General features: G+C 40.0%; 1 long non-coding RNA gene across 1 annotated transcript; it reads left to right on the top strand.

The window, feature by feature from the left end:
* The first annotated feature begins 12,477 nt into the window (after positions 1-12,477).
* Positions 12,478-18,196, top strand: LOC123741823 (uncharacterized). Its single transcript, XR_006769373.1, has 3 exons — positions 12,478-13,116; positions 15,473-15,540; positions 18,152-18,196. It is a non-coding gene; the product is annotated as an uncharacterized lncRNA (long non-coding RNA).
* Positions 18,197-21,329: the final 3,133 nt, after the last annotated feature.

Genomic DNA, 21,329 nt, shown 5'->3' with positions numbered 1-21,329 from the left:
TGACCCTAGAAAGTTTTGGAAGGCTATTAAGTCTATGTCTGGTAACAGTAATGTTAATGAATTACCATCATGTGTATTGAAGGACTCTGTTGCTATATATGACAAAACTGAAATGCTGAATTGTTTCAATGAGCACTTTGTATCATCTGGTAGGCTGTTTGATTCAGTGTCCTCTGTCTCTGTACAACCTTGTGTTGATGAACCAGTGAGAGCTGGTCAAACTTTTAGCTTTTGCCATTCTCAGTGCAGGTGGTACATAAGGCCCTGAAATCCTTAGATCAGAGAAAGCCTGCAGGTCCTGATCTTTTGGATCCCTGCTTTTTAAATCTGGCAGCTGATTTCATAGCTGAACCACTTGCATATCTGTTTAATCTAACCCTGGAATGGAATGAAATTCCAAAGATCTGGAAATCAGCATTTGTCCTGCCACTTTTAAAAGGGGGGAGATCCAACTCTTTTAAATAATTATAGGCCAATCTCAAAGCTGTCACCCCTGGTGAAAATACTTGAAACCCTTGTGAGTGACCAGCTAAAAGAGTTTTTATATACTAACTCTATTTTATCAATGTACCAATCGGGTTTCAGGAAGAAGCATAGCACAATTACAGCAGCCATGATGGTTTTAAATGATATCACTGAAGCTCTTGACAAAAAACAGCATTGTGTCTCACTTTTTATTGATCTCTCTAAGGCTTTTGATACAGTTGATCATGCTATACTAAGGCAGAGATTGTTGAGTGTAGGTCTTTCAGAGCATGCAGTTGCATGGTTTGTTAACTATCTGTCTGATAGAACTCAGTGCACTCAATTTGATGGGCTTAGGTCTGTTAAATTGTCTGTCTTGAATGGTGTGCCCCAAGGCTCTGTACTTGGTCCTCTCTTATTCACTATTTATATAAATAATTTAGACAAAAATGTCCAAAATGCACAACTTCATTTTTATGCTGATGATCCTGTTATTTACTGTTGTGCTTCATCTCTTACAAAAGCTTTCCAGAACTTGCAAACTGCTTTTAATACTGTTCAACATACCTTGTCTCGATTGAAGCTTATCCTGAATACTGACAAAACTAAACTAATGGTGTTTTCTAAAGCAAGAAATAGACCTCTGAACCTTTCACCTATTACTACCTGTCAGGGCAATGAGATTGAGGTTGTAACCTCATATAAATATCTTGGAATTTTGATTGATGATGGCCTCTCTTTTAAAATGCATATTCAACAACTTACAAAAAAATTGAAGCTGAAATTAGGATTTTATTTTAGGAATAAGGCTTGTTTTTCTTTTGAAGCCAGAAGGAGGCTAGTATCAGCTACATTTATGCCTTTACTAGACTATGGGGATATTTTATATATGAATGCTTCCGCTCAGTGTTTGAGATCAATTGACACCCTTTACCATGGCACTTTGAGATTTATTTTAAACTGCAAAACCCTTACGCACCACTGCACTTTGTATACCAGGGTTGGCTGGCCTTCTCTAGTCACTCGTAGGCTCAGTCACTGGTATACTTTTATTTACAAAGACATTTTGGGTTTACTACCTTTTTATTTGGGCATTTTTATTGTTCAGAAATGTGGTGGGTACTCTCTTCGTTCGCGGGACTTTATCCTGCTAACTGTTCCAAATGTCCGAACTGAATTTGGTAAAAGGGCTTTTATGTACTCTGCACCATCGTCTTGGAACGTCTTACAAAATACTTTTAAACTGGAAGAACTGGTCCTGATTGGTGTTTTTAAATCACTGATGAATGATCTGGAGACTGATTCCCTGACATGTCAATGTTTTTAATTTGCTGTTTTTGATTTTGTTATACTCTTGTGAATTCTATGGTTTTTACTAGATTACTTGTAGTTTTTCATGTTTGTCTGTAATTTTTGTAATGACTTGGCGCTGCCTATCTTGGCCAGGACGCTCTTGAATTTTAAATCTCAATGAGCCCTTCCTGGTTAAATAAAGGTTAAATAAATAAATAAATAAAACTGCATCTGGCATCAATGTCCTCCATGAAGATGAGATTGATGTTCTGGCCTCTCATCTCCTCCTTCATCTCTCAGCAGGTTCACTGCATCTGGCATCAATGTCCTCCATGAAGATGAGATTGATGTTCTGGCCTCTCATCCCCTTCATCTCTCAGCAGGTTCACTGCATCTGGCATCAATGTCCTCCATGAAGATGAGGTTGATGTTCTGTTCTCTCATCCCCTCCTTCATCTCTCAGCAGGTTCACTGCATCTGGCATCAATGTCCTCCATGAAGATGAGATTGATGTTCTGGCCTCTCATCCCCTCCATCTCTCAGCAGGTTCACTGCATCTGGCATCAATGTCCTCCATGAAGATGAGGTTGATGTTCTGGCCTCTCATCTCCTCCTTCATCTCTCAGCAGGTTCACTGCATCTGGCATCAATGTCCTCCATGAAGATGAGATTGATGTTCTGGCCTCCCATCCCCTTCATCTCTCAGCAGGTTCACTGCATCTGGCATCAATGTCCTCCATGAAGATGAGGTTGATGTTCTGTTCTCTCATCCCCTCCTTCATCTCTCAGCAGGTTCACTGCATCTGGCATCAATGTCCTCCATGAAGATGAGATTGATGTTCTGGCCTCTCATCCCCTCCATCTCTCAGCAGGTTCACTGCATCTGGCATCAATGTCCTCCATGAAGATGAGGTTGATGTTCTGTTCTCTCATCTCCTCCTTCATCTCTCAGCAGGTTCACTGCATCTGGCATCAATGTCCTCCATGAAGATGAGATTGATGTTCTGGCCTCTCATCCCCTCCATCTCTCAGCAGGTTCACTGCATCTGGCATCAATGTCCTCCATGAAGATGAGGTTGATGTTCTGGCCTCTCATCTCCTCCTTCATCTCTCAGCAGGTTCACTGCATCTGGCATCAATGTCCTCCATGAAGATGAGGTTGATGTTCTGGCCTCTCAGCCCCTCCTTCATCTCTCAGCAGGTTCACTGCATTTGACAAACTACAGAAGAAGTACATCATTATCTGCACTAAATACAATTTACTAAATTACCTAAATTAATCAAGACTGAAATAAAATACTGAAAAAGAAACTGAAAAAAACTCCCTATTACTGCATCCCACCTTTCACCCTTTTTCATGTTCAGGAAGTGAAGCGGGTGGTCATGCTGGCAGGAAACCCCAACACGCCTGTCTCCTACAATTTCCTTGTTTTGGGTTTGGACCTGATGGCATTGCCTGCTTGAAATCCATGGCAACCCTAAAATATCTATAATAATATAAAGTACAATACAAGCATTATGTACTGAAATGCTTCCTTGCAGGTTAACCTCTTGACAATGCAACAACAATAGAACAAGTCAGTAGCTAAGTTAATAAAAAGAGTACTACAATAGTAATAAACCCTTCATTCATCAGTATCCTGAACATAGCTGGGTGTTTCTGGGATAGAGGGTTGATATTAAAGTCAGTACTACAATAGTAATAAACCCTTCATTCATCAGTACCCTGAACATAGCTGGGTGTTTCTGGGATAGAGGGTTGATATTAAAGTCAGTACTACAATAGTAATAAACCCTTCATTCATCAGTATCCTGAACATAGCTGGGTGTTTCTGGGATAGAGGGTTGATATTAAAGTCAGTACTACAATAGTAATAAACCCTTCATTCATCAGTACCCTGAACATAGCTGAGTGTTTCTGGGATAGAGGGTTGATATTAAAGTCAGTACTACAATAGTAATAAACCCTTCATTCACCAGTATCCTGAACATAGCTGGGTGTTTCTGGGATAGAGGGTTGATATTAAAGTCAGTACTACAATAGTAATAAACCATTCATTCATCAGTACCCTGAACATAGCTGGGTGTTTCTGGGATAGAGGGTTGATATTAAAGTCAGTACTACAATAGTAATAAACCCTTCATTCATCAGTATCCTGAACATAGCTGGGTGTTTCTGGGATAGAGGGTTGATATTAAAGTCAGTACTACAATAGTAATAAACCCTTCATTCATCAGTACCCTGAACATAGCTGGGTGTTTCTGGGATAGAGGGTTGATATTAAAGTCAGTACTACAATAGTAATTAACCCTTCATTCATCAGTATCCTGAACATAGCTGGGTGTTTCTGGGATAGAGGGTTGATATAAAAGTCTATATATTCAGCAATAAAAGTCTATATATTCAGCAATACAGTAAGATTCTGAGACACAATCACTTCCTATTGGTCAGCTGCAGGGAACCGCCCACGTCTCTGAGACACAATCACTTCCTATTGGTCAGCCGCAGGGAACCGCCCACGTCTCTGAGACACAATCACTTACTATTGGTCAGCCGCAGGGAACCGTAAACGTCTCTGAGACACAATCACTTCCTATTGGTCAGCTGCAGGGAACCGCCCACGTCTCAGGAGATATGTATTTTAGGCAGTAAGTAAAACTGCCTAGGCCTTGGAGAATCTGGCCCAAAAAGACAGACCATCTGTTTATCTGTAATGTACTTATCCTCATACAGTTTATCTCCTGGATTCATATTTGTGTTTTCCGGTTGTGTTGGACAATGGAACATAGTGTTTAACATGATCCTATTGTCTATTGGCTTCAAGAAGATATTCACTTCATCCATTACAACAATCTGAGCCCCTTATCTGCTGGTTTAATCACTATATTTCTAGAGCTTGATTTTTAACCATTTGTAAGGTTAAGCTGATAAAAAAGGTCTGGTTCTGAATTGTGAAAAGGAAGCCACATCCCTACGTATCAGAGTCTGTATAGTTTCTGACTCCAACTGAGGTTCCCAATGTGAGGGGTTTGGAAATAGTATCTGAGGAAAATCTGTTTCATATTCACAATGATCTGATAACTTCAATCTTCTATGATAGACGTGTAGATCCCCTCCGGAGCTCCTCCCAGTCTACCTGTTTAGGAGTTGGTATGAAAGTCAGTCCACCTGTTTAGGAGTTGGTATGAAAGCCAGTCCACCTGTTTAGGAGTTGGTATGAAAGTCAGTCCACCTGTTTAGGAGTTGGTATGAAAGTCAGTCCACCTGTTTAGGAGTTGGTATGAAAGTCAGTCCACCTGTTTAGGAGTTGGTATGAAAGTCAGTCCACCTTTTTAGGAGTTGGTATGAAAGTCAGTCCACCTGTTTAGGAGTTGGTATGAAAGTCAGTCCACCTGTTTAGGAGTTGGTATGAAAGTCAGTCCACCTGTTTAGGAGTTGGTATGAAAGTCAGTCCACCTGTTTAGGAGTTGGTATGAAAGTCAGTCCACCTGTTTAGGAGTTGGTATGAAAGTCAGTCCTCTTTCTAGAACCTCACTCTCGGCTTGGTTGAGCCCAATTGGACATTGCTGGTCAAGACCTTAAATGGGTTGTGAAGTAGTATGGACATATTGATGGAACAAGGTCACTAAACTGGTGGATAGACAGGGTAGATCCAAGAGCCTCTGCTGTCATCTAGAGGGGGTTTCTCTGTACTGCTTGACACATGGAGACTCAGTGGAGGCCCAAGGCAAGTGCTCAAAGTAGACTAGTGGTTAGAGTGGTGGGTCAATAACTAGTATGGTCAGATAGACTAGTGGTTAGTGGTGGGTCAGTAACTGGTATGGTCAGGTAGACTAGTGGTTAGAGTGGTGGGTCAGTAACTGGTATGGTCAGGTAGACTAGTGGTTAGAGTGGTGGGTCAGTAACTGGTGTGGTCAGATAGACTAGTGGTTAGAGTGGTGGGTCAGTAACTGGTATGGTCAGATAGACTAGTGGTTAGTGGTGGGTCAGTAACTGGTATGGTCAGGTAGACTAGTGGTTAGAGTGGTGGGTTAGTAACTGGTATGGTCAGATAGACTAGTGGTTGGAGTGGTGGGTCAGTAACTGGTATGGTAAGATAGACTAGTGGTTAGAGTGGTGGGTCAGTAACTGGTATGGTCAGATAGACTAGTGGTTAGAGTGGTGGGTCAGTAACTGGTATGGTCAGATAGACTAGTGGTTAGAGTGGTGGGTCAGTAACTGGTATGGTATAGTCAGATAGACTAGTGGTTAGAGTGGTGGGTCAGTAACTGGTATGGTCAGGTAGACTAGTGGTTAGAGTGGTGGGTCAGTAACTGGTATGGTCAGATAGACTAGTGGTTAGAGTGGTGGGTCAGTAACTGGTATGGTCAGGTAGACTAGTGGTTAGAGTGGTGGGTCAGTAACTGGTATGGTCAGGTAGACTAGTGGTTAGAGTGGTGGGTCAGTAACTGGTATGGTCAGATAGACTAGTGGTTAGAGTGGTGGGTCAGTAACTGGTATGGTCAGATAGACTAGTGGTTAGAGTGGTGGGTCAGTAACTGGTATGGTCTGATAGACTAGTGGTTAGAGTGGTGGGTCAGTAACTGGTCTGGTCAGATAGACTAGTGGTTAGAGTGGTGGGTCAGTAACTGGTATGGTCAGATAGACTAGTGGTTAGAGTGGTGGGTCAGTAACTGGTATGGTCTGATAGACTAGTGGTTAGAGTGGTGGGTCAGTAACTGGTATGGTCAGATAGACTAGTGGTTAGAGTGGTGGGTCAGTAACTGGTATGGTTAGATAGACTAGTGGTTAGAGTGGTGGGTCAGTAACTGGTATGGTCTGATAGACTAGTGGTTAGAGTGATGGGTCAGTAACTGGTATGGTCTGATAGACTAGTGGTTGGAGTGGTGGGTCAGTAACTGGTATGGTCAGATAGACTAGTGGTTAGAGTGGTGGGTCAGTAACTGGTATGGTCTGATAGACTAGTGGTTAGAGTGGTGGATCAGTAAATGGTATGGTCAGATAGACTAGTGGTTAGAGTGGTGGGTCAGTAACTGGTATGGTCAGATAGACTAGTGGTTAGAGTGGTGGGTCAGTAACTGGTATGGTTAGATAGACTAGTGGTTAGAGTGGTGGGTTAGTAACTGGTATGGTCAGATAGACTAGTGGTTAGAGTGGTGGGTCAGTAACTGGTATGGTCAGATAGACTAGTGGTTAGAGTGGTGGGTCAGTAACTGGTATGGTCAGATAGACTAGTGGTTAGAGTGGTGGGTCAGTAACTGGTATGGTCAGATAGACTAGTGGTTAGAGTGGTGGGTCAGTAACTGGTATGGTCAGATAGACTAGTGGTTAGAGTGGTGGGTCAGTAACTGGTATGGTCAGATAGACTAGTGGTTAGAGTGGTGGGTCAGTAACTGGTATGGTCAGATAGACTAGTGGTTAGAGTGGTGGGTCAGTAACTGGTATGGTCAGATAGACTAGTGGTTAGAGTGGTGGGTCAGTAACTGGTATGGTCAGATAGACTAGTGGTTAGAGTGGTGGATCAGTAACTGGTATGGTCAGATAGACTAGTGGTTAGAGTGGTGGGTCAGTAACTGGTATGGTCAGGTAGACTAGTGGTTAGAGTGTTGGGTCAGTAACTGGTATGGTCAGGTAGACTAGTGGTTAGAGTGGTGGGTCAGTAACTGGTATGGTCAGATAGACTAGTGGTTAGAGTGGTGGGTCAGTAACTGGTATGGTCAGATAGACTAGTGGTTAGAGTGGTGGGTCAGTAACTGGTATGGTCAGATAGACTAGTGGTTAGAGTGGTGGGTCAGTAACTGGTATGGTCAGATAGACTAGTGGTTAGAGTGGTGGGTCAGTAACTGGTATGGTCAGATAGACTAGTGGTTAGAGTGGTGGGTCAGTAACTGGTATGGTCAGATAGACTAGTGGTTAGAGTGGTGGGTCAGTAACTGGTATGGTCAGATAGACTAGTGGTTAGAGTGGTGGATCAGTAACTGGTATGGTCAGATAGACTAGTGGTTAGAGTGGTGGGTCAGTAACTGGTATGGTCAGGTAGACTAGTGGTTAGAGTGTTGGGTCAGTAACTGGTATGGTCAGGTAGACTAGTGGTTAGAGTGGTGGGTCAGTAACTGGTATGGTCAGATAGACTAGTGGTTAGAGTGGTGGGTCAGTAACTGGTATGGTCAGATAGACTAGTGGTTAGAGTGGTGGGTCAGTAACTGGTGTGGTCAGATAGACTAGTGGTTAGAGTGGTGGGTCAGTAACTTGTATGGTATGGTCAGATAGACTAGTTGTTAGAGTGGTGGGTCAGTAACTGGTATGGTCAGATAGACTAGTGGTTAGAGTGGTGGGTCAGTAACTGGTATGGTCAGATAGACTAGTGGTTAGAGTGGTGGGTCAGTAACTGATATGTTGCTGGTTTGAATACCTGAGCCGTCAAGGTAAAAATCTGTTGGTGCCCTTAAGCAAGGCACTTACACCTAATTTGCTCCAGGGGCGCCGTATGGCTGACCCTGTAAAACAACACATTTCTCTGCATCTATCTGGTGTCTGTGACAACAACACATTATAAAAAGCTAGCTAACATAAAGAAAATTACAGCATTGATTTTTTTTAATTACAACTGTTAATTTAACAATGCTGGTTATAAATCTTGTTGACATACATCCAAGGACAGCTTGACTTGCATTACATTCTCACTGCAGAAAAATATTCTCATGAAATCACATGACTTCTAGTTATAGAAAAGGATTTCTGTAAACACGGCCTGCTACAAGCAGGAAACAAGTTATGGACAAACCAGAAATGTAACATATATGTTTGACAGTAACCCTGGATGATGAATGTGTGAACTATCTTGTCATCTTTGTGGGTAACCACATTGGAACATTCTAGTCTTTAAGGACATGATCTGGCAGAACAGGTTTCAGCAAAGTATGGAGTCATTGTTTTCAGGAAGGTGTACCCATGGTGATAGGAGAGACAGGAGGCAGACTAAGAGCAAAGTTAGCCACCTGAACTACTGTCCTACAAAGACAAACAGCATCTACACAAACAGCCACCTGAACTACTGTCCTACAAAGACAAACAGCATCTACACAAACAGCCACCTGAACTACTGTCCTACAAAGACAAACAGCATCTACACAAACAGCCACCTGAACTACTGCCCTACAAAGACAAGGAGCATCTACACAAACAGCCACCTGAACTACTGTCCTACAAAGACAAACAGCATCTACACAAACAGCCACCTGAACTACTGTCCTACAAAGACAAACAGCATCTACACAAACAGCCACCTGAACTACTGTCCTACAAAGACAAACAGCATCTACACAAACAGCCACCTGAACTACTGTCCTACAAAGACAAACAGCATCTACACAAACAGCCACCTGAACTACTGCCCTAGAAAAGACAAGGAGCAGTCTACACACACAGCCACCTGAACTACTGCCCTAGAAAAGACAAGGAGCAGTCTACACACACAGCCACCTGAACTACTGCCCTAGAAAAGACAAGGAGCAGTCTACACAAACAGCCACCTGAACTACTGCCCTAGAAAAGACAAGGAGCAGTCTACACAAACAGCCACCTGAACTACTGCCCTAGAAAAGACAAGGAGCAGTCTACACAAACAGCCACCTGAACTACTGCCCTAGAAAAGACAAGGAGCAGTCTACACAAACAGCCACCTGAACTACTGCCCTAGAAAAGACAAGGAGCAGTCTACACAAACAGTGAATCTGAGAAAAATGGTTTCAAGTTTGTTTTTTAGTCCATGCATAACAACCATGACCACTGATCTGACCTATGACCCCTAAAACGCAAAAGAAAAGTGTAACATCTAGAAATCTGAATGTGTTTATCCAGCTTTCTTGTTGTTTTTCTGTTTGATGGAACTAGTTGAGAGTTCTGTGTTATTTCTTATTTTATGTACCTTTACTTAACCAGAGGCAACGAGAAAACACCTGCCTCCAATTGAGGATTCAACCCCCAATTAACTAAACATAGAAATACAAATAACTAGACTGAACATAGAAATACATAAACATAGAACAGTGCCCAAAACCCGGGAATACTAAATCAAACACCCTACAACTAACACAACCAACCTGAACCACATAAAACAAATACCCCCTGCCACGTCCTGACCAAACTACAATAACAAATAACAACCCCTATTACTGGCCAGGATGTGACACTATGACCCCTAAAACGCTAAAGAAAAGTGCAATATCTAGAAATCTGAATGTGTTTATCCAGCTTTCTTGTTGTTTTTCTGTTTGATGGAACTAGTTGAGAGTTCTGTGTTATTTCTTATTTTATGTACCTTAATTTAACCAGGTAGGCCAGTTGAGAACAAGTTCTCATTTATAACTGCGACCTGGCCAAGATAAAGCAAAGCAGTGTGACACAAACAACACAGAGTTACACATGGGATAAATGTCACGTCCTGACCAGTAAAAGGGGTTATTTGTTATTGTAGTTTGGTCAGGGCGTGGCAGGGGGGTGTTTGTTTTGTGTGTTTCGAGGTTTTGATGTATGTTCTATATTTTCTATTTCTATGTTTATTCTAGGTTTCTCTTTCTATGTTGTGTTTTTCAATGACCTCCAATTAGAGGCAGCTGGTGGTTGTTGTCTCTAATTGGAGGCCATATTTAGTGTGTTCATTTTCACTTGTGTTTGTGGGTGGTTGTTTCCGGTTTAGTCTGTGCACCTTACTGGACTGTTATCGTCGTTATTTTGTTTGAGTCTGTTTACCTTCAATAAATACGAAGATGAGCAATATACCCGCTGCATATTGGTCCGATGATTTCTCCTCTTCAGACGATGAAGTTTATGACAATTAACAAACGTACAGTCAATAACACAATAGAAAAGTCTATATACAGTGTGTGCAAATGTAGTAAGATTAGGGAGGTAAGGCAATAAATAGGCCAGAGTGGAGAAATAATTACAATTTAGCAACTAAACACTGGAGTGATAGATGTGCAGAAGATGAATGTGCAAGTAGAGATACTGGGGTGCAAAGGATAAAGGAAATTACAAAATGGGGATGAGGTAGTTGGTTGGGCAATGTACAGATGGGCTATGTACAGGTGCAATGATCGGTAAGCTGCTCTGATAGCTGATGCTTAAAGTTAATGAGGGAGATATAAGACTCCAGCTTCAGTGATTTTTGCAGTTCGTTCCAGTCATTGGCAGCAGGGAACTGGAAGGAAAGGTGGACAAATGAGGAATTGGCTTTGGGGGTGACCAGTGAAATATAACTGCTGGAGTGCATGCTACGAGTGGGTGCTGCTATGGTGACCAGTGAGCTGAGATAAGGCAGGGCTTTACCTAGCAAAGGCTTATAGATGACCTGGAGCCAGTGGGTTTGGCGATGAATATGAAGTGAGGGCCAGCCAACGAGAGCATACAGGTCGCAGTGATGGGTAGTATATCGCGCTTTGGTGACAAAACGGATGGCACTGTGATAGACTGCATCCAATTTGCTGAGTAGAGTGTTGGAGGCTATTTTGTAAATGACATCGCCGAAGTCAAGGATCAGTAGGATAGTCAGTTTTACAAGGGTATGTTTGGCAGCATGAGTGAAGGAGGCTTTGTTGTGAAATAGGACGCTAATTCTAGATTTAACTTTGGATTGGAGATGCTTAATGTGAGTCTGGAAGGAGAGTTTACTGTCTAACCAGACACCCAGGTATTTATAGTTGTCCACATATTCTAAGTCAGAACCATCCAGAGTAGTGATGCTTGATGGGCGGGCAGGTGCAGGCAGCGATCGGTTGAAGAGCATGCGTTTAGTTTTACTTACATTTAAGAGCAGTTGGAGGCCTCAGAAGGAGAGTTGTATGGCATTGAAGCTCGTCTGGAGGGTTGTTAACACAGTGTCCAAAGAAGGGCCAGAAGTATACAGAATGGTGTCGTCTGCATAGAGGTGGATCAGAGAATCACCAGCAGCAAGAGCAACATCATTGATGTATACAGAGAAGAGAGTCGGCCCGAGAATTGAACCCTGTGGCACCCCCACAGAGACTGCCAGAGGCCCGGACAACAGGCCCTCCGATTTCACACACTGAACTCTATCTGAAAAGTAGTTGGTGAACCAGGCAAGGCAATCATTTGAGAAACCAAGGCTGTTGAGTCTGCTGATAAGAATACGGTGAGTGACAGAGTCGAAAGCCTTGGCCAGGTCGATGAAGACGGCTGCACAGTATTTTCTTTTATCAATGGCGGTTATGATATCGTTAAGGACCTTGAGCGTGGCTGAGGTGCACCCATGATCAGCTCTGAAACCAGATTGCATAGCGGAGAAGGTACAGTGGGATTCGAGATGGTCGGTGATCTGTTTATTAACTTGGCTTTCGAAGACTTTAGAAAGGCAGGGTAGGATAGATATAGGTCTTTAATAGTTTGGGTCTAGAGTGTCACCCACTTTGAAGAGGGGGGATGACCGCGGCAGCTTTCCAGTCTTTAGCGATCTCAGACGATACGAAAGAGAGGTTGAACAGGCTAGTTATGTAGTTGTGTTTTCATGTTTTGAATGTTGTATTGCAGTAGGCCTAACCCTCACCAATTATTCTGGTGATGGAGAGAGACACCAGACAAGACACAGAGACATAAACAGAAGAATAGGATATGTGTGTGTGTGTGAGAGAGAGAGAGAGAGAGAGAGAGAGAGAGAGAGAGAGACTTTAATCAGTTTGGCTCATTGGACATGTCAGAGTCTATGTTTGAAGTTGTTGAGTCATTTTTGGCAATACACTGGTGTTGTATTCATGGTTTTAGCTGTTGAAATTCCGTCCCGGACTCACCTACTGGCTATGAGCTAAGCCACCAATGTCTTCACATCCTAGGGGAGAGAGGAGCTGCTACCCCTGGGGAGAGAGGAGCTGCTACCGCTGGGGAGAGAGGAGCTGCTACCCCTGGGGAGATAGGAGCTGCTACCCCTGGGGAGAGAGGAGCTGCTACCCCTGGGGAGAGAGAGGAGCTGCTACCCCTGGGGTGAGAAGAGCTGCAACCAGCAGAGACTGCGACCATGCTCGGGAAGAGCTTAGTGATTGGTGATTGTTGGGGCATGATTGGCAGGAGCTTCAGTGATGAAGACTGCTGCACTTGCTGATGTTTCACAATATGCCGCGGCCGTCTCAGTCACCAGGTCTCAACACAATAGAACACCACCATCCCTCCAATAGACTTCCAGACAGTTGTAGAATGTTTGCCAAGGCTCATTGTAAGAGCTGTAAAGAGAGAGGGACTCGGAGAGAGAACAGGTAGAACCTGATATGTAAATGAGCAGAGCAAACGAATGCAACTTTCGACGACCGAATGATCATTCAGACTCTGTTTCTATTGAGAGATAAAAGGTAAGACGACGATTGTTATGTGTATTAATATAGTTGATGATATTGTTGTGTGTATTAATATAGTTGATGGTATTGTTATGTGTATTCATATAGTTGATGATATTGTTGTGTGTATTAATATAGTTGATGATATTGTTATGTGTATTAATATAGTTGATGATATTGTTATGTGTATTCATATAGTTGATGATATTGTTATGTGTATTAATATAGTTGATGATATTGTTGTGTGTATTAATATAGTTGATGATATTGTTATGTGTATTAATATAGTTGATGATATTGTTATGTGTATTAATATAGTTGATGATATTGTTGTGTGTATTCATATAGTTGATGATATTGTTATGTGTATTCATATAGTTGATGATATTGTTATGTGTATTCATATAGTTGATGATATTGTTATGTGTATTAATATAGTTGATGATATTGTTATGTGTATTAATATAGTTGATGATATTGTTGTGTGTATTCATATAGTTGATGATATTGTTATGTGTATTAATATAGTTGATGATATTGTTGTGTGTATTCATATAGTTGATGATATTGTTATGTGTATTCATATAGTTGATGATATTGTTATGTGTATTCATATAGTTGGTGATATTGTTATGTGTATTCATATAGTTGGTGATATTGTTGTGTGTATTAATATAGTTTATGATATTGTTATGTGTATTAATATAGTTGATATTGTTATGTGTATTAATATAGTTGATGATATTGTTGTGTGTATTCATATAGTTGGTGATATTGTTATGTGTATTAATATAGTTGATGATATTGTTATGTGTATTAATATAGTTGATGATATTGTTATGTGTATTAATATAGTTGGTGATATTGTTGTGTGTATTCATATAGTTGGTGATATTGTTATGTGTATTCATATAGTTGATATTGTTATGTGTATTAATATAGTTGATGATATTGTTATGTGTATTAATATAGTTTATGATATTGTTATGTGTATTAATATAGTTGATATTGTTATGTGTATTAATATAGTTGATGATATTGTTATGTGTATTAATATAGTTGATGGTATTGTTGTGTGTATTCATATAGTTAATGATATTGTTATGTGTATTCATATAGTTGATGGTATTGTTGTGTGTATTAATATAGTTGATGATATTGTTATGTGTATTAATATAGTTGATGATATTGTTATGTGTATTCATATAGTTAATTATATTTTTGGTGGACAGTGTTATAATAGTCCTACTCTCCTTAAAATGTTTTGGATATAATTTAGATGCGTGGGGTGAATTCGTTCTGTGCCCATCTGTGTGCCCCAGGGTGATTGCTCCTACATTATCTACAATCTAAAAGCAAAACGTTTGGCAACAGAAACCGTTTAGGTCACATTGTACAGCGTTTAGAGTAAACGGTTTATGTTTTATTTAACATCTTAAAACTGTTGGCTGTGGAGTAAACTAATGAATACGACCCAGGTTGTTGCCTACGACTCGGCATGTTGATACCTGCCTCTTGCTGAAACCTGAACGTAGCCTGAGGGGTATACTATGATACAGGCTTGATATACTGGTTTTCTAAAGCTAGACAGCTTCAGTTAGCTTCACATTCCAGCTCAGGCCTCACCCATCAGAATATACAGAACAGAACAGAAAAAATCGCAATGAAGTTTCAAGGTGAGAATCCTGCCAGGGATTATTGTAAAGTGTGTAGATAAATTAAATGTAATGTTAGTATAGTGAATGACAGTAAAACACTCCTAACAGTCTACTACTACTGAGACAGAAAACTCAAGTCTGAAATTTCTATGTGGAAATTACAAACTTCAGAAGCCTTTTAAACCTCAAATACACTACAAGTTATATATTTCCTGCATTGCTGGAAAGTTCTTCTGCAGTGGGGGGTGATCAAATTAAGATCCTACATCTGTACACATAATTGTACATGGGGATATGTATGGGGGTCTATAACATCCAATCACAGAGGTTTATATCAGCTGACAGTTGCAATGTTATTGCTAATAACTCAAACTGCCCTTTTCAGATAAAGACATAAACTCTGTACAGATGTAGGATCTTAATTTGATCACCCTGTTGCAGAAAAACTAAACTTGTAGTGTATTTGAGTGTAATTAAACTTTAGAAAAGGTTTCTGAAGATGATAAATTCCACTTTCCCATTTTAAAACTGTTCATTAATTATAATCCACACAATAATTCAAATGTCCTGTTTCTGCAGGATTATTTTCCTGGTGTAGCAAACTGGCTCAAATTAAGATCCAACATCTGCAGAAATATACCCCTTTCTAATGTAGATGGCTCTATTGAGATTCACTTTTGACCATTTGACATCTTGTATTTACTGTTGTTTAGGCTGGTTGAATGAGTTGCCTGTGAAAGCTACTTCATCTGCAAGAAAACAGGCGGCTGCACCAGTGACTGTGAGAAGTTTTGTGATTTCCTCATATGAACGTGAAAGGAAGTGTGTTGTCTACGCAGTTACAAAAATGGCTGTTGAAACTGTGGCACATATTTCTCGGTAACATTGAATAAATGTGTTGGTATGTAGGAAAGACGGGCAGACTCTCGTACTGTTGGTCTAGACTACCTACAAACTATTATAAGGCTATGATCACTTATCATGCCGACAAACCTGATGTTCTCTGTGAACTGATCTGAACAGGTTTAGGCTGGTCATCTATGATATGTAGGTTATATACAGTACATTCTCTGTCCTGCTACTGGTAGGACTATAACATTATGTTGATCTGAACAGGTTTAGACTGGTCATCTATGATATGTAGGTTATATACAGTACATTCTCTGTCCTGCTACTGGTAGGACTATAACATTATGTTGATCTGAACAGGTTTAGACTGGTCATCTATGATATGTAGGTTATATACAGTACATTCTCTGTCCTGCTACTGGTAGGACTATAACATTATGTTGATCTGAACAGGTTTAGACTGGTCATCTATGATATGTAGGTTATATACAGTACATTCTCTGTCCTGCTACTGGTAGGACTATAACATTATGTTGATCTGAACAGGTTTAGACTGGTCATCTATGATATGTAGGTTATATACAGTACATTCTCTGTCCTGCTACTGGTAGGACTATAACATTATGTTGATCTGAACAGGTTTAGACTGGTCATCTATGATATGTAGGCTATAGCCGAGGTATAGACCTTGATCTGCATATCACTAACAAACTGCTATTATACATTATAACCTAGTCTACTTTAAATAATATAAAATCTCTCACTTGATGCAAAAAACCTTTCTGAATGGTTCAACAATTTCCTCCTTGGATCAATCATGCCCGTTTTAGCCCTTCTGTCTATATTCTCAGATATGTTTAGAAAAGAACAGATTGAAAGACAATAAATAGCCTACTGTTAGTGAATACAAATACGTGTGAGACATGGCCTCGTGTTGCTGTACTGTCTATAACTACCTTAACAAACAGTGACTTATTATTATTATTATTATTGTTATTGTTGTTGTTCTGTCTATAACTACCTTAACAAACAGTGACTTATTATTATTATTATTATTGTTATTGTTGCTGTACTGTCTATAACTACCTTAAAAACAGTGACTTATTATTATTATTATTATTATTATTATTGTTGCTGTTCTGTCTATAACTACCTTAACAAACAGTGACTTATTATTAATTATTATTATTATTATTATTATTATTGATGTTATTGTTGTTGTTCTGTCTATAACTACCTTAACAAACAGTGACTTATTATTATTATTATTATTATTATTATTATTGTTGATGTTCTGTCTATGACTACCTTAACAAACAGTGACTTATTATTATTATTATTATTATTATTATTGTTGTTGTTCTGTCTATGACTACCTTAACAAACAGTGACTTATTATTATTATTATTGACAGTTACCATGGAGATGAAATGTCACAACAACATGTTCATGTGATGCTTTAAATCACCTGACTGTTTCTATGTCTGTTAGTAAATGTTTTATTTCTCTAAGAGATAATGAATACATGAGAACAATTGACAGTCAATAATTAGTTGTCACTGTGTTAACCACAACCAACATGCTGGATCTCTGTTTAGTTGTCACTGTGTTAACCACAACCAACATGCTGGATCTCTGTTTAGTTGTCACTGTGTTAACCACAACCAACATGCTGGATCTCTGTTTAGTTGTCACTGTGTTAACCACAACCAACATGCTGGATCTCTGTTTAGTTGTCACTGTGTTAACTACAACCAACACGCTGGATCTCTGTTTAGTTGTCACTGTGTTGACCACAACCAACATGCTGGATCTCTGTTTAGTTGTTACTGTGTTGACCACAACCAACATGCTGGATCTCTGTTTAGTTGTCACTGTGTTAACCACAACCAACATGCTGGATCTCTGTTTAGTTGTCACTGTGTTAACCACAACCAACATGCTGGATCTCTGTTTAGTTGTCACTGTTAACCACAACCAACATGCTGGATCTCTGTTTAGTTGTTACTGTGTTGACCACAACCAACATGTTGGATCTCTGTTTAGTTGTCACTGTGTTAACCACAATCAACCTGCTGGATCTCTGTTTAGTTGTCACTGTGTTAACCACAACCAACATGCTGGATCTCTGTTTAGTTGTCACTGTGTTAACTACAACCAACACGCTGGATCTCTGTTTAGTTGTTACTGTGTTAACCACAACCAACATGCTGGATCTCTGTTTAGTTGTCCCTGTGTTAACCACAACCAACATGCTGGATCTCTGTTTAGTTGTTACTGTGTTAACCACAACCAACATGCTGGATCTCTGTTTAGTTGTCCCTGTGTTAACCACAACCAACATGCTGGATCTCTGTTTAGTTGTCACTGTGTTGACCACAACCAACATGATGGATCTCTGTTTAGTTGTCACTGTGTTGACCACAATCAACATGCTGGATCTCTGTTTAGTTGTCACTGTGTTGACCACAACCAACATGCTGGATCTCTGTTTAGTTGTCACTGTGTTGACCACAATCAACATGCTGGATCTCTGTTTACAGGGGTCAGTGCTCTAAAATGAGTCTCTCTGGGGAGAGAGAGGAGGGGGGCCCTGCCTCTAAAATGAATCTCTCTGGGGGACATGACACCAAAGCTAAGAGGTGAGATAACAATTTTATGAATAATTTATTAAGTTTATTTCCTAAATAATTAGCTATCTTAAGGTGAATGCACTTACTGTACATCTCTCTGGATAAGAGCATCTGCTAAATCAGGGGTTCTCAATCCAGGGTCTGCGGAGGTACTGCAGGGGTTCTGCAGGAAGTGTGGGGAGTGGTGGTGTATCCAGGGAGAAAACTAAACTAATATTCTGAAATGTCATTGTGGTCTTATGTTCCCATCTATTGGAATTATTTAGCAACTGCAGTAGTGCTGAAAAAATGTGTTATTCCTTACTAAAGTAGTAATTACTGAGAATTACTAGTTAATTGTATCACTTACAATCATAAAATAACAACTTATACCATAACAAACAATTAAACTGACATAAACCAAAAACACTATATATGTAGTTATTTAGTTAATTACCAAATTGAGCCGGTCGGTCACATTTGAGAGTGAGGCAGATATATAGCATTTTGCATAAAAAAACATGATTTCTGTCTCTGAAATGAAACCATCAAGTGATAGATTTTAAACAAATCCTTGTCTGTGAGAGATGTAATAATTAATACATAATTTCTTTAAACAATAAAAGCTCATTTCTGTAAAGTGATATGTTGCGTTTTGGAACTCTTCTTATGTTTCCCATCTGAGATCAGAGTAGATGAGAGATGTAATGTTTGTCTCTGTTGTGTTGAAGTCCAATCAAGCAGGAGAGACCAGCCTCCCCCTGTTCCCAGCTGTGTGTCCATGAAGAGTGACCTGTCTATGAATCTTCCTATATCCTTTAGAGAGGGAGACTTTTCTACTGAACAAAGGTAAGAAGAACTCATGGGTCATGGTCAGTGAGTTAAACAACACTGTCTCTAGTCATTTCTCCTCTCCCATTTTCACATTTATTTTTTCAATTTTCATAGTCTTTAAACAATATTAAACAAACACAACATTCCCTCCCTGTTTGTGTGTGTGTGTGTGTGTGTGTGTGTGTGTGTGTGTGTGTGTGTGTGTGTGTGTGTGTGTGTGTGTGTGTGTGTGTGTGTGTGCTCTCCCTGGATGAAGAGATATAATCTCTATCCTGATTGCCTAGTCACTTTTATCCCTACCTACATATACATATTACCTCAATTACCTAAACTACCTGGTACCCCTGCACATTGACTCAGTACTGGTACTCCTTATAGTCTCATTATTACCTCAACTACCTGGTACCCCTGCACATTGACTCAGTACTGGTACTCCTTATAGTCTCATTATTACCTCAACTACCTGGTACCCCTGCACATTGACTCAGTACTGGTACTCCTTATAGTCTCATTATTACCTCAACTACCTGGTACCCCTGCACATTGACTCAGTACTGGTACTCCTTATAGTCTCATTATTACCTCAACTACCTGGTACCCCTGCACATTGACTCAGTACTGGTACTCCTTATAGTCTCATTATTACCTCAACTACCTGGTACCCCTGCACATTGACTCAGTACTGGTACTCCGTATAGCCTGATCTCTGAGAGTGAGACAGAAATATACTATTACTGTGTTAAACCTAGCAGTACTACTGATTTCTCTGAGAGTGAGGCAGATATATATTATTACTGTGTTAAACCTAGCAGTACTACTGATTTCACTGAGAGGCAGATATATATTATTACTGTGTTAAACCTAGCAGTACTACTGATTTCTCTGAGAGGCAGATATATATTATTACTGTGTTAAACCTAGCAGTACTACTGATTTCCCTGAGAGTGAGGCAGATATATATTATTACTGTATTAAACCTAGCAGTACTACTGATTTCTCTGAGAGTGAGGCAGATATATATTATTACTGTATTAAACCTAGCAGTACTACTGATTTCTCTGAGAGTGAGGCAGATATATATTATTACTGTATTAAACCTAGCAGTACTACTGATTTCTCTTAGAGGCAGATATATATTATTACTGTGTTAAACCTAGCAGTACTACTGATTTCACTGAGAGGCAGATATATATTATTACTGTATTAAACCTAGCAGTACTACTGATTTCTCTGAGAGGCAGATATATATTATTACTGTATTAAACCTAGCAGTACTACTGATTTCCCTGAGAGTGAGGCAGATATATATTATTACTGTATTAAACCTAGCAGTACTACTGATTTCTCTGAGAGGCAGATATGTATTATTACTGTGTTAAACCTAGCAGTACTACTGATTTCTCTGAGAGTGAGGCAGATATATAGCATTTAGCAAAAAACATTATTTCTCTCTCTGAAATGAAACCATCAAGTGATAGATTTTAAAGAAATACATGTCTGTCACTGAACAACGCCATGCCATGATTAGATAGTGAAATAACACACCAATCTCTTCCATAATTTCTTTAAACCATAAAGGCAAATTTCCGAACATTTCTGTAAAGTGATATGTTGCATGTTGGAACTCTTCTTATGTTTCCCATCTGAGATCAGAGTAGATGAGAGATGTAATGTTTGTCTCTGTTGTGCTGAAGACCAATCAAGCCGGAGAGACCAGCCTCCCCTGTACCCAGCTGTGTGTCCATGAAGAGTGACCGGTCTATGGATCGTCCTATATCCTTTAGAGAGGGAGACTTTTCTACTGAACAAAGGTAAGAAGAACTCATGGGTCATGGTCAGTGAGTTAAACAACACTGTCTGTAGTCATTTCTCCTCTCCCATTTTCACATTTCTTTTGGTTGTTTTCATAATCCATAGGCTCATCCTTTAGTCCATTTTCATAGTCCTAAAACAATATTAAACAAACACAACGTTCCCTCCACGTGTGTGTGTGTGTGTGTGTGTGTGTGTGTGTGTGTGTGTGTGTGTGTGTGTGTGTGTGTGTGTGTGTGTGTGTGTGTGTGTGCACTCCCTGGATGAGGAGATATAATCTCTATCCTGATTGCCTAGTCACTTTTATCCCTACCTACATGTACATATTACCTCAATTACCTAAACTACCTGGTACCCCTGGACATTGACTCAGTACTGGTACTCCTTATAGTCTCATTATTACCTCAACTACCTGGTACCCCTGCACTTGACTCAGTACTGGTACTCCTTATAGTCTCATTAT

The sequence above is a fragment of the Salmo salar genome, chromosome ssa03 (genome assembly GCF_905237065.1).
Source record: "Salmo salar chromosome ssa03, Ssal_v3.1, whole genome shotgun sequence".
Classification (NCBI taxonomy): Eukaryota; Metazoa; Chordata; class Actinopteri; order Salmoniformes; family Salmonidae; genus Salmo; species Salmo salar.
Note: the sequence above shows the minus strand (reverse complement) of the source record. Positions and strands in the feature narration are given on the sequence as shown.